Genomic DNA, 13,605 nt, shown 5'->3' on the forward strand with positions numbered 1-13,605 from the left:
CCACCCAGGTCATCTCTTCACCGGCAAGGTTCAACTCCCTCTCTTCGGTAATGAGCATTATCTCTTCTTCACTTGCCGCGAGTGCCGTCGTTCCTTTCCGGTCCTGCCCTCGCCGATCCGGACCTCTCCGGTCCGTGGCTCCCCGGTATGCACCGTTTTGCTCCGGTGACTTCTTCGAATCGGTACCGTCGGTGGCTCCATTGTCTTTTCGGTAATGCCGACAATTCTTTCGGAAGTGCCCCGGCTTCCCACAGTGAAAGCATGTGGGCCTTCCTCTTGACTGCGACCGGGTCCCCGACTTCTCCCGTCTTTGCGGACTCTGGTTCCGTTGTCTTCCCCGATCCGATTCGGCAAGCAGCATCTTCGGATCGGAGGCCGGTTCTTTATCTCTCCGACGCGCTTCTTCGTTCAAAATACTTGTCTTTACCGTTTGTAGGGACAAGTTATCTTCGGTGCAGGAGGTGCTGAGAGTCACCACCAAGTTCTCCCAGCTTTCCGGCAATGTACACATCAGAATGATGGCTTGCATTGCATCCTCCAACGGGAACTTGATCGCCGCAAGCTGGTTCACGAATCCCATGAACGTGCTCACGTGTTCTACCATACTCTCGCCGTCCCGGTACTTGAGGTTCACTATCTTCCTCATCAAGGAGGTCCGGTTCAACGCATTCTTCCTCTCGTAGAGGCCCGACAGCTTCCGCCACATCTCATATGCGTTGGTGTCGTTCGCCACATGTTGTAGAACGCTCACGTCGACGTATTGCCGAATGGTTGCAACGGCTTTCCGGTTCAGAAGCCTCCATTCCGTCTCAAGTACCCCCTTGGGTATTTCCGACCTGTCGATCGGTTCATACAGGTCCCGAACAATGAGCAGGTCCTCCATCTTTATCTTCTAGTCGGCGTAGTTCTGCGCATTCAGCACCATCATCCCCGGCTGCCCGCTGCTGCCGCCTTCCATTGTCTGCACTGCGGTCGCTCTGATACCAGATTGTTGAGGAATCGACGGTTTCAAAACCCTTCGTCGCTCGGCCACAACCGAGGAAACACGAGTCAGTGCAGTAGTAAAACCAAAAAAAACAGAGAGAAACTCGACTACACAGGGTTTAGCGTGGAAAGCCCTAGACGGGAAAAACCACGGGAGTGCAAGACTCCAACTATCACTATACGCAGGGAATGTACAATGGCGAGCTGCAAGGCAACGACCTTGAGCTCGCTGTCCTCGCCACAGGCGGCGGTATTACACAGAGGCGTCGACCTCTTCCTTTCTCTCTCTCTCTCTCCGGCTGTTCTCACTTCGCTCCCTCTAAGTGGAAAACAGAAAAATGAGCAACAAACAACACACAACAAAACTGTTTGCCCTAAGTCATATTTATACACATATGACTTTCGGGCTATTTACAAATATAGCCTCAAGGGCCCTTGGCAAACATATTCACAAATATGTCCCCGCATCCGGATCTCTCTCCGGGTACATTCGTCATCCGGTTCCGGAGCCAGGGTCTTCATCATCCGGATCCGGAACCGGGTCTTCATCATCCGGCTCCGTAGCCGGGGGCTTCATCCGGCTTCATGCCGGGTACTCTTCATCCGGCTTCATGCCGGGTACTCTGGTTCCGTAACCGTAACCGGGCTTGCCGTCATTCATTTCTGGACATCCCATCCGGAGGGACCGAAATCCCAACAGATCTTTGGTTGCCCGAATGCGAATTTCTCTCCCGAAAATGTCAAATTTGCGTCTTCGAGCCTTTGGAGCACCTTCTCGCAGTCTTTCATATGATCCGCGACGAACTTTCTACACCCTTCCTTATCTCTTGATTCATTCTTCTCTTCATCCGAACATCCTTTTATTGGAATATCATCCAAGAATGGCATGGTGATGTCCGGGATGCAATCCTTCAAGACGTTGTTCATGGCATTCACCATATAAGCCACCGAGTTCGTTGCACCTTGAGGTAAGGTACACATCTGCACGAGCCCGATCGGAGTCCTCATGGTTGTAATGTCACGACTATCGATCGCTAATTGGAATTGGTCATATCCGGAGTAGAGATCACCAATGGAGTAGATGGACCGGCCCGCAAACGCCTCGGCAAATTCGTCCATGCTTGGACCGATTCCAACATTTCGAATTGTCACTTGTTGACGGGTTGAAGATCTTGGATGAATTGCAATGATCCATTCTTCTTCGGCATTGTTGTCGTGTGGCACATGACACATGTGCCAAACGTCGTGATGTGCGCGTCACAAGCGCGGACAAGCACCAAGCCTCTATCCGCTAGTGGTTATGGAGGATTGATGATGGGATCGTTCAAGATAACGGAACCGCGGAAGGACTAGCGCAAGCAACGAAACGACGGAAGGACTAGCGCAAGCGAGAAGTATTAAAGATAAATTGATAGATAGATACAAGTGGGAATTCCTATTCCTGGTTTGAACCTTTGACTTCAAATTTGAGATAGAAGACACCTTGCCAACGAGATAACTAGAACTTATTAATTATTATTGATTGCATACATTATCTCCCCTCTCTTTCTCTTTCTCTCCTTCTTATATAGATGCCCCCATGTGTATGTGCATGTGAGGGTGTAGTACATACATACAATGCTTGAGATGCATGATCGCCATTTGGCGCTCATGCATCACATGTGATGCATGATGACCATGTACCTTATCTAGGCTCTCATGTACAAACAATTTTGTGTGAAATGTACAATGAACAAAATTAACTTTCAAATGAAACAACGTAGTCTAATGGTATGTCTATTGCCTCCTATCTTGGAGGTGTAAGGTTTAAAACCTTTACTTGCACCTCATTGTATGCGTTAGGCTTATTATATAAATGTGTGTAATGATCACCTAAACACACATCACACGTGCACATTAACCATCACCCCTTCCATACATGTGCATATTGCACCTTCTCGTTTTTCCTCGTTCCACGTTGTCGTAGTGTAATTCGCACACTACATGAAAAACTTATAAAGTAACGTTTTAGTAAATATGAAGAAATAGAAGAAAATGTCAAAATAAATAATACATGCGTAGGGCAAGATTCAAACCTTGCACCTCCATGTTAATAATGTGAAACCTTACCATTACACTAGCATTTCATTAGTGTTAAAAAATAGATGTCCCACATAGAAAGGTAAGTTCACGTAGGATAAACTTTAGTTAAAAGAAAAACGCATGCTAAATGAAAAAGCTATGCATGCACATCTAGAGTGCATGAACGCTATAGTCGATAAAAAACGCACAAGTTAGAAAAAGCATGATCACTTTAGATAAAGCATATAGTCTATCTATAGGAAAAGCATGGAGTCTATACAGTAGACATTCGGTTAAGTGCGTGTCCACTTAAGTAAACCATTCTATTAAGTGCGCTTTTTTTAGAGGTCAAAATCCAGATCAAAAAAATTCCATTATTTCAAGATGAAATTACATCAGACCAAATAGAAAATTGTTCCAAACATTTAGAAAACAACAAAATGATCAACAAAAATATGATTTTCAGTCTTAAATCTCTACTTCATACCAAAATCACGTAAGGTCATTTGCCTACTTTTAACGATACGCTTAGAAACAATGGCAGAATTTGTTTCTTGAATGATTCGACGAGCACTTGATAAAGCTGATTGTACTTGCTTTGCTTTTTCGGAACTCAAGTAAGTTGTTGTTGTGATTGAATTTAGCTTGAGTTCACAATCAACAATATCTTTCAAGAGTTCAGAAATAATCACATCTTCTTCCTTTAAGCATCCATGCATGTCTTGAATCTCAACAAACTCAGAATCTGAATTGTTTTCATCATATGCAAGTGGTTCATTGGCATTAGAAGCTTGTGTTATAACTTCATCAATCTCTTCAAGGAGATTTTGATTAAGTTTTTCTGATTCATTTGAATCTGCATTTACACATTCCATGATCTCATCTCGAATTTCTTCTACATGTGCATTTTCAAGCAAATTGCAATTACATAGCAAAGCAACAAGATCATCAATGCATTGATCTTCCATTTCACCGTCTTCTAAATCAACATCATTAGCACGAAATGATGGAACAATATCTGCCTTTCTATAGCAATTAAAAATTTTCTCTTGCTTGATCTCATTCCAAGCAGTAACAATGAGATTCGCGGCATCTAGCAAATGTGGCGACTTTCCAAAAGCTAAACCAATAGAGCCTCTTCTCATACGTTTAGCGACATCTTCCAAACGAATCTTAACACAATCTGGACTATCATGATATGCCAAGATTTCTCTTATCAAATGATATTTATACCTCTTTTTCAAAGCTGCAATGATTCCCATATCCATCGGTTGCTTCCAAGATGTGACATTTGCCGGGAAAAAAATCACTTTGATAGCATCACGTTCAAATGCTTCGGCATGACCAGGTGCATTATCAAGGATTAAAAGCACTTTTCGATTAGTTCGAGAACGAACAAATGGCACAAACACTTGATCAAACCACTTATTAAAGCAAGGGATATCAATCCAAGCATTTCTTTGCGCTACATAAGGCAATGGCCATGAATTTCCAACAATACAAGCTGGTTCCTTAGCTTTTCCAATCATAGTAATTGGAACTTTTTCAGTTCCAGTTGCATTACAACAAACAACTAAGGTAACTCTATCTAACAATTTTTTCTTACCTCGAATTGTTGTCGGATCTTCACTAGGCAAAAGCACTATGTATTGTGGAGCTAATCGAAAAAACAAACCAGTTTCATCCATATTGTAAACATTGTTAGGATCATACTCATTGACTATACCATAAAGCCTTTCCAAAGAAGCCAACAATTCAGGGTCATTTCGATCAACTGCCCCTCCTTCACCATATAAATTAATAGTATTCAAACATTGACGATGACAAAATTTCCTAAACTAGCCCCAAGTTGCTTTGAAGTCATCATCTGAAATATTCATTTCTGATGCCAATCGTCGAGCCTTCTCCATAATAACGGATGGAGGCAATACAATTGACAATCGACGAGAGGCATCAATCCAAGCATACAAGCGTTCCTCTAATTCAGGATATTTTCCTTTTGATCCTCTAAAAGTTTTTTTTCTTGCATTGTGATCTTTTTGTTGAGCACGCAATCGTATCTCATCTTTCTTCTTGATCAAACTTCTAATAGCGGATTCACTTACACCAAATTGTCTACCTATGTTACGAAGAGAAGGAGATGATGGTTGTTCCACTAAATCTAAAATTTGTAGCCTTTGTTCATCATTCAAACGAAGTCCAGCACCTCGCTTATGGGTTAAATTCATCTCTGAAATATGCAATGCTAATTAGCTAAATTCACCTAAATATTTCGTCCCCTACCAATCAAGTTTAGATGTACAAAACCTTTTAAAGGTTTAAACTCTTTGACATTTAATGCATACAACCTTATTGAAGTCACAAATAACTTAAAATTCATAGACAAATGAATTGGGTCTTCTCCAATTAAGTTGGAGTATTATACATCAAGGAGGCACACATGTTAGGATGTGGATACAATCTTGATCTAATGGTTTGCTTTGGAGAAAAACTAATGTTATGAAATGCATCATGAATTGAACTTAGATGTTCCAATGCTACCATTAAATAGATTGTGCATGGGTCTATTAGGAGAAAGCTAATAAGCCATTAATTGATTAATCGATTAATCGATTAATAGCTTATTATGTGGACTAACATGATGGGAAAGCTATTAATCAATTAATCGATTAATAGCTTATGGACATTTTCCAAACAAATGTCTACTTATGGATATTTTTCTTACTCTATTTCAGCCATCAATCAAATTTTGTGGATTCAAAACCCTACTTATAGATATTTTCTTACCCTATTTCAGCCAAATATGTGGATTATTTCTCCTAAACCACATGCCATTTCAGCCACAATAAAGTATGTGGATATCAAACTAAAGAAATTGTGCATAATTTCTAAATAATTAACACATTACCATCTAAATTGTTCACAAATTTAGAAGCTCTCTTTTCTTCCTTCTCTCATATTCATTCAAAAGAAAAAAAGAAAGAGACACAAAAAACAGACAGGAAAGAAAATACATACCGGAATATGAATTTAGGAGCAAGACCGTGGATTGGAGTAGCACTAGGAGCACCAATGGGCTGATTATGGAAGAAGAGAGGGTCTCTGTGATGGTTGCTTGGGCTGCACTTTCTACTAAAGAGAATAGAGGGAAAAAATTGGGGGAATTTTTTTTTGACTTAAAAGCCCTAAGTGCGCGGCTCGGTTAAGTGCGCATTTCTTCCTTACGTTCAAAGTGCGCACTTAACCGAATGTCTACTGTAGTTAGAAAAAAAAGCATGGATTACTAAGACTCCCTCATCACTACATAAGGATGGGGAGCACAATGTAAAAGGTGTGGATTATTTGGAAATTGGATATATTTCCTAAAACACCAATTAACAAACTATATTCGTGGGATTCACGAAATAATCTATACTTGTGGGATTCACAAGTTCTTTTTAATCTCTTTCTTTAAATCTAAATACATGTTACTATCTAAATATTGATTAAATACACTAAACTTGTGGGATTCACGAGATTCATAACTTACCTATCTTTCTAATAATCTATCCATAACCAGAAACTTGTCTCAAATTCTTCCTCCTCCTAGTCCAAAACCCCAGTGGTTCCCACCCGACTCACGCAACGATCTGGCACCAAAAGGCACAACAACGTGATTTTCACACCGTTGCCGAAAATCTTCACGACATCCACCCCCGCCAAATCGCACGTCCTCCGGTACGTGCCAAGAAGAGAATGTGAGATTTCGGCTACAGTGTGAGATTCCTCCATGTCCTCGTTCACCTCGCTCATGTTTGTGGGTTTCGCCTTACTATCTTCATTGTTGAGATCATCGAGTTCGGGACCCTCACCTTGTCTTTTCTTGAAGATCTTTAGTCTTTTTCCCGCAATCGGTATGGCCAGCCTTGATCCGTCTAGCTCCACATATGATCCGAACCACCTTCTTGCAAACTTTCTTGTCGTCTTATGTTGGTTGTCAAAGCTATTGTTGCAGACCAATACCCAACCTTCTTCTTCGATCTTCTTGGGGTGTTGACGATGTGTCTTCTCAAAACAAAGCTAAAAACTGGGTGCTTCTTCTAATTAGCCAATCCTTTTCTTTGAGATGGGAGATAGAAATGTTGGCAATACAACCTCCTCTGTTTAGTTGAACATCCCACCATCTTGATGCATCTTTTCCTTCCTTCTTGTGTGTTGTCTTTATAATCACTTCTTTCCTTTCTTCTTTACAAGTAATAACCATCCATTTTACCACAACCTCATCTTCTTCAATAACAACCTGATTGTTAGATATACTTACATCATCATTATAATAATCCTTTGAGTTAACGACATCTTTGATCACTGAATCTTTTTTTACAAGATAAGCATCATATTCAATATCATCTACCCTAAAATTATCCTTCCCAAACACACTCACAACAGTAACATTATCGTTATACATATCCCAAACCATCATAACATTTTCTAGATTATCCTCAATATTATCAACCTTAATCCCATCCTTCCCACACATGCTCATAACATCAACATCATCATTATACACATCCTACCTAGATAACATTTCCTAGATTTTCCTTGCTTATACCCGTGTGATCATTATGTAACCCCACATCCACATGGACATATTTTTGTAGAACATCCTCATCATCACAAGTACCTATTCTATTTTCATAATGGATATCCTCATGAATGTCACCATTTGATCTAGTGAAACTCTTATAAAATCTATCACGAAGAAAACCAAGGCAACCTAAAACACATGATTTCTCTTCGTCACTCTCACCCTCATCATTACCCCTATCATAACCATATCCATAGAAAGTGCACAACTTTCTATCATCATAACCCTCATTCTTCTCATGGCACTCACTCACCATCAATAATGCATTCTCCCTTACTATCATTAAGCCCTAAATCGTGTGTTTCATTTCTATCATCACCGTCATCACATTTAAATGTAAAGTTTTCATCTTTTTCTAACTCCTCTTGTTTGTGGCTCTTATTAAACCTATCATACTTGTCATCAAAATTTAAACCATGAGAGTTTTGATCCCAAACTTTCTCACCATCATGGCTTCCGTCGAGTGCTTTTTTATTAGCACAACCATGAAGAGCTCGACATTTATTTCTCCTCTTGTGTTTATAGTAATCTTTGTCACGATCATAACTTTGTAGATCTGGAGCACTCTTTGTGAGTTTGTAATGATCTTTGTCTTTGTCATAATCGTGTAGATTTTGATCTTTCTCTTCAAGCCCACGTTCTTTGTTTGATGTCTCTTCACGATTGCATCCCCGAGTATCTTGGTCTTTCCCCTTGAGCCCACATTCTTCATCACATGTCTCTTCACGACTGCATCCTTGAGTATCTTGGTCTTTCCCCTCGAATGTATGTTCTTCGTTCCATGTCTCTTTGTGATCACATCCTTCTTCAGTGCATATCTCTCTTCTCTTGCGTTTGCAATGATCTTCATGATGACAATCATAATCTCTCCCTTCAAGATTGCGTTCTTTGTCACATGTTTCTCATTTGTCGAGTTTGCAATGATCCTCGTAACGACCATAGGCATGTCAATCTCAATCTCTCTCTTCGAAACCTTCTTCTTCATTGAATGCCTCTTCACGATCACTGTGAACATATATCCATGTCTCTTGTCAAGCCCATGTTCTTCGCCGCGTCTCTCTTCACAACCGCATCCTTGAATATCTTGATCTTTTCTTACAAGCCCACATTCTTCACTGAATGTCTCTTCATGACAGTAATCATGAATATCTCGATCATCTTCATCTTCATCATTGTTGAGAAGCCCATGAAAAGGTTATCTTCATTTTCATCATTGTTGAGAAGCCCATGAAAAGGTTGAGGTTCGAATCTGGACGTCATAATTGCTTCATACCAATCCGGAACTTCTTGATATAATCTTTCAGCTTGCCTTGCCAACTTGAGATAATCCATTGCTCTATCCTTATCATCCTGCAACATCATTTCAATGGCCTTCCTTATAAATGGAAGCATTATCAGTCTCAGCCTACCTTCTCTTCTTATAGACTCTTCTAAGTCATAAGCATCCAAGACCGCATCCATCATTCGTGATGCCTCCATTACCACCTTGTGTTTTTCATGTCAGGTTCACCAAATTGATGTCGTGTGGCGCATGACACACGTGCCAAACGTCGTGATGTGCGCGTCACAAGTGCGGACAAGCACCGGGCCTCTATCCGCTAGTGGTTATGGAGGATTGATGATGGGATTGTTCAAGATAACGGAACCGCGGAAGGACTAGTGCAAGCGAGAAGTATTAAAGATAAATTGATAGATAGATACAAGTGGGAATTCCTATTCCCGGTTTGAACCTTTGACTTCAAATTTGAGATAGAAGACACCTTGCCAACGAGATAACTAGAACTTATTAATTATTATTGATTGCATACATTATCTCCCCTTTATTTCTCTTTCTCTCCTTCTTATATAGATGCCCCCATGCATATGTGCATGTGAGGGTGTAGTACATACATACAATGCATGAGATGCATGATCGCCATTTGGCGCTCATGCATCACATGTGATGCATGATGACCATGTACCTTATCTAGGCTCTCATGTACAAACAATTTTGTGTGAAATGTACAATGAACAAAATTAACTTTCAAATGAAACATAGTCTAATGGTATGTCTATTGCCTCCTATCTTGGAGGTGTAAGGTTCAAAACCTTTACTTGCACCTCATTGTATGCGTTAGGCTTATTATATATATATATGTAATGATCACCTAAACACACATCACACGTGCACATTAACCATCACCCCTTCCATACATGTGCATATTGCACCTTCTCGTTTTTCCTCGTTCCACGTGATTTTCACACCGTTGCCGAAAATCTTCACAACACCGTGAACCACCTATTAGAGTAAGGAGCATTCGACGGTTCTAGAATACCCATATTCACTTTCTCTTTTAAGAGCTCGATCAGGTTCGGAAGGTGCGCTCTTGGAATTGGTATCGGTTTCAAATTCTAAGGCACATGCGGCACCGTGAAGATCACCATCGGCTCTATAATCTTTGGGTTGGCACATCCGATTTCTTGGGGAGAGAACGCGAAGGCTTTCCCATGCCTTTCAAGAATTTCACGAAACTTTCGCTCCTCTTCAGGGAGGAGGAAATCCTCGTTTCCAACTCGTAGCTTTCCCTTTGTCTCTTCGGTGAAGACATGAATTATTGCCTTCAGATCCCTTAAGCTTGGATCATTCACCACTTCCTTCATATTTTGCCAGCTATCTTCCGGTAGCGGAACCGCAACTGGCTTGATCTTCTTATCCACCGTTTTATATTTTGTGTTGACTTTAGCTTCCTCCATCAAGATGCCACGATGGTATTCATCGATGATAACGTACATGTTGATGGAGTTAACCGAAATCATGTGTTGATCATGAAGATAGCTCAAGTCCACGACGTCCTCGATTTTGCCGATGGTGTCGTTAAATGAGGCTTCTTCCATAATATGAGTCACGAACTCTTCTTCTTCTATTATGTTTTCTTCTTTCAGCATCTTCTCGAATTCTTGTATCCGACGCTTGTCCTTCTTGTCGGGTAGTACTAGTTTACATGTGCCACTAGGTGCGACACATGTTGCTTCTCCTCGCAATCCACACGCTCTTCTTTCTTGTGGGGACTTGTGATCGCTCAGACTATTTGTGCCCCATGCTTCAATAGTCTGCTCTAAAAATCTAAGGATTTGCCTCCAAGACTATCTCGATTTCTTTCATGATTAGCTCGCACCGTTAGGAATTGAACAGATCTTTGGTTGTCAAGACTCTTTATTGCCTCGCGAATCTTCCATCTGTGATTTGTATTGATTGGCCATCTTCCTTTTTTGTAGAAGTCGGTTGACATGAGGTTGATCTCTGAGCCGTGGTCGATCAAGGCTACCACGGTCTCTTTCTTCTCCCTGATCTTCATCGGCGTCTCCGTTGTCACTCGTGCCCAATGAGGTCGAGTATAGTGGTTGTTCACCATTTCTTCATCAACTTCGTCTCTTGCCATCGTTATGGCATTTGCTTTCGCTTTTAGTGGCTTCTCTTCTTCTTCGTCCGATTTTTGCCTTTTTCGCTTTACAAGGTCCACGATCGTGTCGTGGAACTCCTTTGTAATGCCGAGTAATTCCCTCAAGGACAAGGTCACGTGGCTGTCAAGAACGCGTTCCTCAAGAATCTTCTTTAAGTCAGTTGTCTGCTCTATGTCCGACCTTAGCTTATAGGTAGGCATAGTCCTTGTCTTTCAAGCGGGGTCTTCAACACCAATCTTCACGGGCCGAACCGTTTCTTCGACTCGTTTGCTCGACTCCGCTTTTTGGCTAGTGTCTCCTTCCTCCATTTGTAAAGATCGACTCGTTTCTGCATCTTCTTTCTTTTTTGCGTTCCTTGTTTCATGTCTTTTTGGTGGAACTTGCTCTTCTATTCTTTTTCTCTTTTCTTCGACGAACACCTCGTGGTTGTCGCACATCACTTCCGCGAGTATGGTGTTGTCATCCACCGGATTCGACCACCCGGTTATGCTTTGCACGCTTCGGTCCGCAAGCTCAACCTCGTTCGATGTGACCTTCCCCATCTTCTCATACTCGAGAACGGAAGACCAAAACTTTGCTCCCACTTTCGCAGCTTCATTTTTGTCTTTCCCGACTCTTATTCCGGCCGTTGTAGCATAGTGCATCGCATCCACATGAGTTGCCTCAGCATCTTCCATAGATTTCTTCATTCCCCCTCTTCCGAAATTCACCCCTAGGGGTCTTCGAATTTCAGTCGAGTAGATCATGTTATCATCTATGTATATGATATTTTGTCGGATCGCCTCTCAAAGGCTCGCACAATCCCTTCTCATGTGGTCCATGCTATTGCACCACACACATCTAAAGGGTTCTTTTCCTTTGGGGCCCCGATGATTCATGTTGGCTAGCGTGACCATCTCGAACTTCTTCGCTAGCTCTTCGATGATGTCGTCATCAATCTTCCTTTCTTCCGGGCTGCTTTGTTTGGGCGGCTCAACTACTTTCGGTTGTCTTGTTTTCTCCGCAACAGTCGATCCCGCCAAGTCGGTGTCATCAACCCACTGGCGACGCTTGTCGAGCCTATTTCATGCTCGCTTCACCGTAACCCAGTCCGCCACAAGCCCGTTCGCTTGGGTATCATCTTCGAGGAGAGTACCCAATTCTCGTCTATCCTTCATGTCCACAGCTTTCAAGAAGTACAAAGTCTTGTCCTCTTCAAGCAGCACTTGGTCCGTGTTGGGGAGACGACTAAACATTTGGTCGAATTCATCGTACACCCTCAGGGCGCTCATCTTCTTATTTTTCTTCTGTATCCACTTCATCAGGGCATGTCGAGTCATTCTCGTTGAGTCATCTCCAAGTATCGGTCGATCCTCAATTTGATCCTTCCTGCCGCCTCTTTCACGTCAGGTTCACCACTTAATTATGTCGTGAAGATTCGTCACTAGGCGCGGATCGTGAGGTGGAACTGCCAGGGTTCTAGACCGGAAGGATTCGAAGTTTGTGCTAGGTTTAGCGAGAAGTATTTAAGATAGATTAAGAGAGTTTGATATGGCAAGAGAGAGATACTGAAATAAAGATTTAACTCTTGATTTTAGATTTGAGAGAGAAGATACATCAACAATAGGGTTACAAGTCTCTTATTTGATCATTCAAAAATTTTACATTAGTCTTTTTCATCTTTTTCCTCCCCTCTTTTATAGATGCCCTCATGCATTTCAGGGTACAAGACATGTATAAAATGCATGTTTTCCATTTGGCGCTCATGTATTACATGTGGTGCATGATAACCATGTCACTCATTTTAGCTCTCATGTATGAGAGTTTACATGTAAAGTTATGATGATAAAAATATAATTCTAAGAAAATGTGTTGGCTTAGTGGTAAGCTTATTGACTCTCAACTTGGAGGTGCAAGGTTCAAATCCTTACTTTTCCTCCTTGTGTATATGTATAAATAAATATTTATTTATTTATTTATCCATCTAGCCGCCGGTTGCTGGATGCTGGTTATCGTTCGGTCACCGGATGTCGGTTATCGTCTAGTTGCCGGTTGCCGAATGCCGGTTGTCGGCTCACTGGCTCCGTTGCCGGTCCGGTTTTGGTTGGCCAAAACCTTTGCAAGTAGCCAGACCACACCCATTCATCCAATAGCTTAGTTCAAGTCACCTTGAACTCTCTATGCTCCACACATAAACACAAAGATAATAGCTTTTGTTCTTCCTTATATATGGTGAGATCCTTACTTGCTGTCTATGTGGGATATCTCACAACTTTATTTTTCTGTTTGTCTTTGCAAACTTCCTACCCACATAAGTTGACACTTAGATGTCCGTTTCTTATGTAGTAAAGTGCATCCAAAAGCTCCTCAAGACCTCCATCTTTTTGTAGTTTTATGTGATTTTCACACCATTGCCAAAAATCTTCACGACAACGCATCTATATGATCTATCTCTTGCAGGAAAGATGATGTATTATGGTTCTCTTTCACATTTGTCTCCCTTCTTTACAATCGAA

The sequence above is a fragment of the Azolla caroliniana genome, unplaced genomic scaffold, assembly GCF_043228905.1.
Source record: "Azolla caroliniana isolate FFs.n. ecotype wild unplaced genomic scaffold, voAzoCaro1.0.p SCAF_5, whole genome shotgun sequence".
NCBI lineage: Eukaryota > Viridiplantae > Streptophyta > Polypodiopsida > Salviniales > Salviniaceae > Azolla > Azolla caroliniana.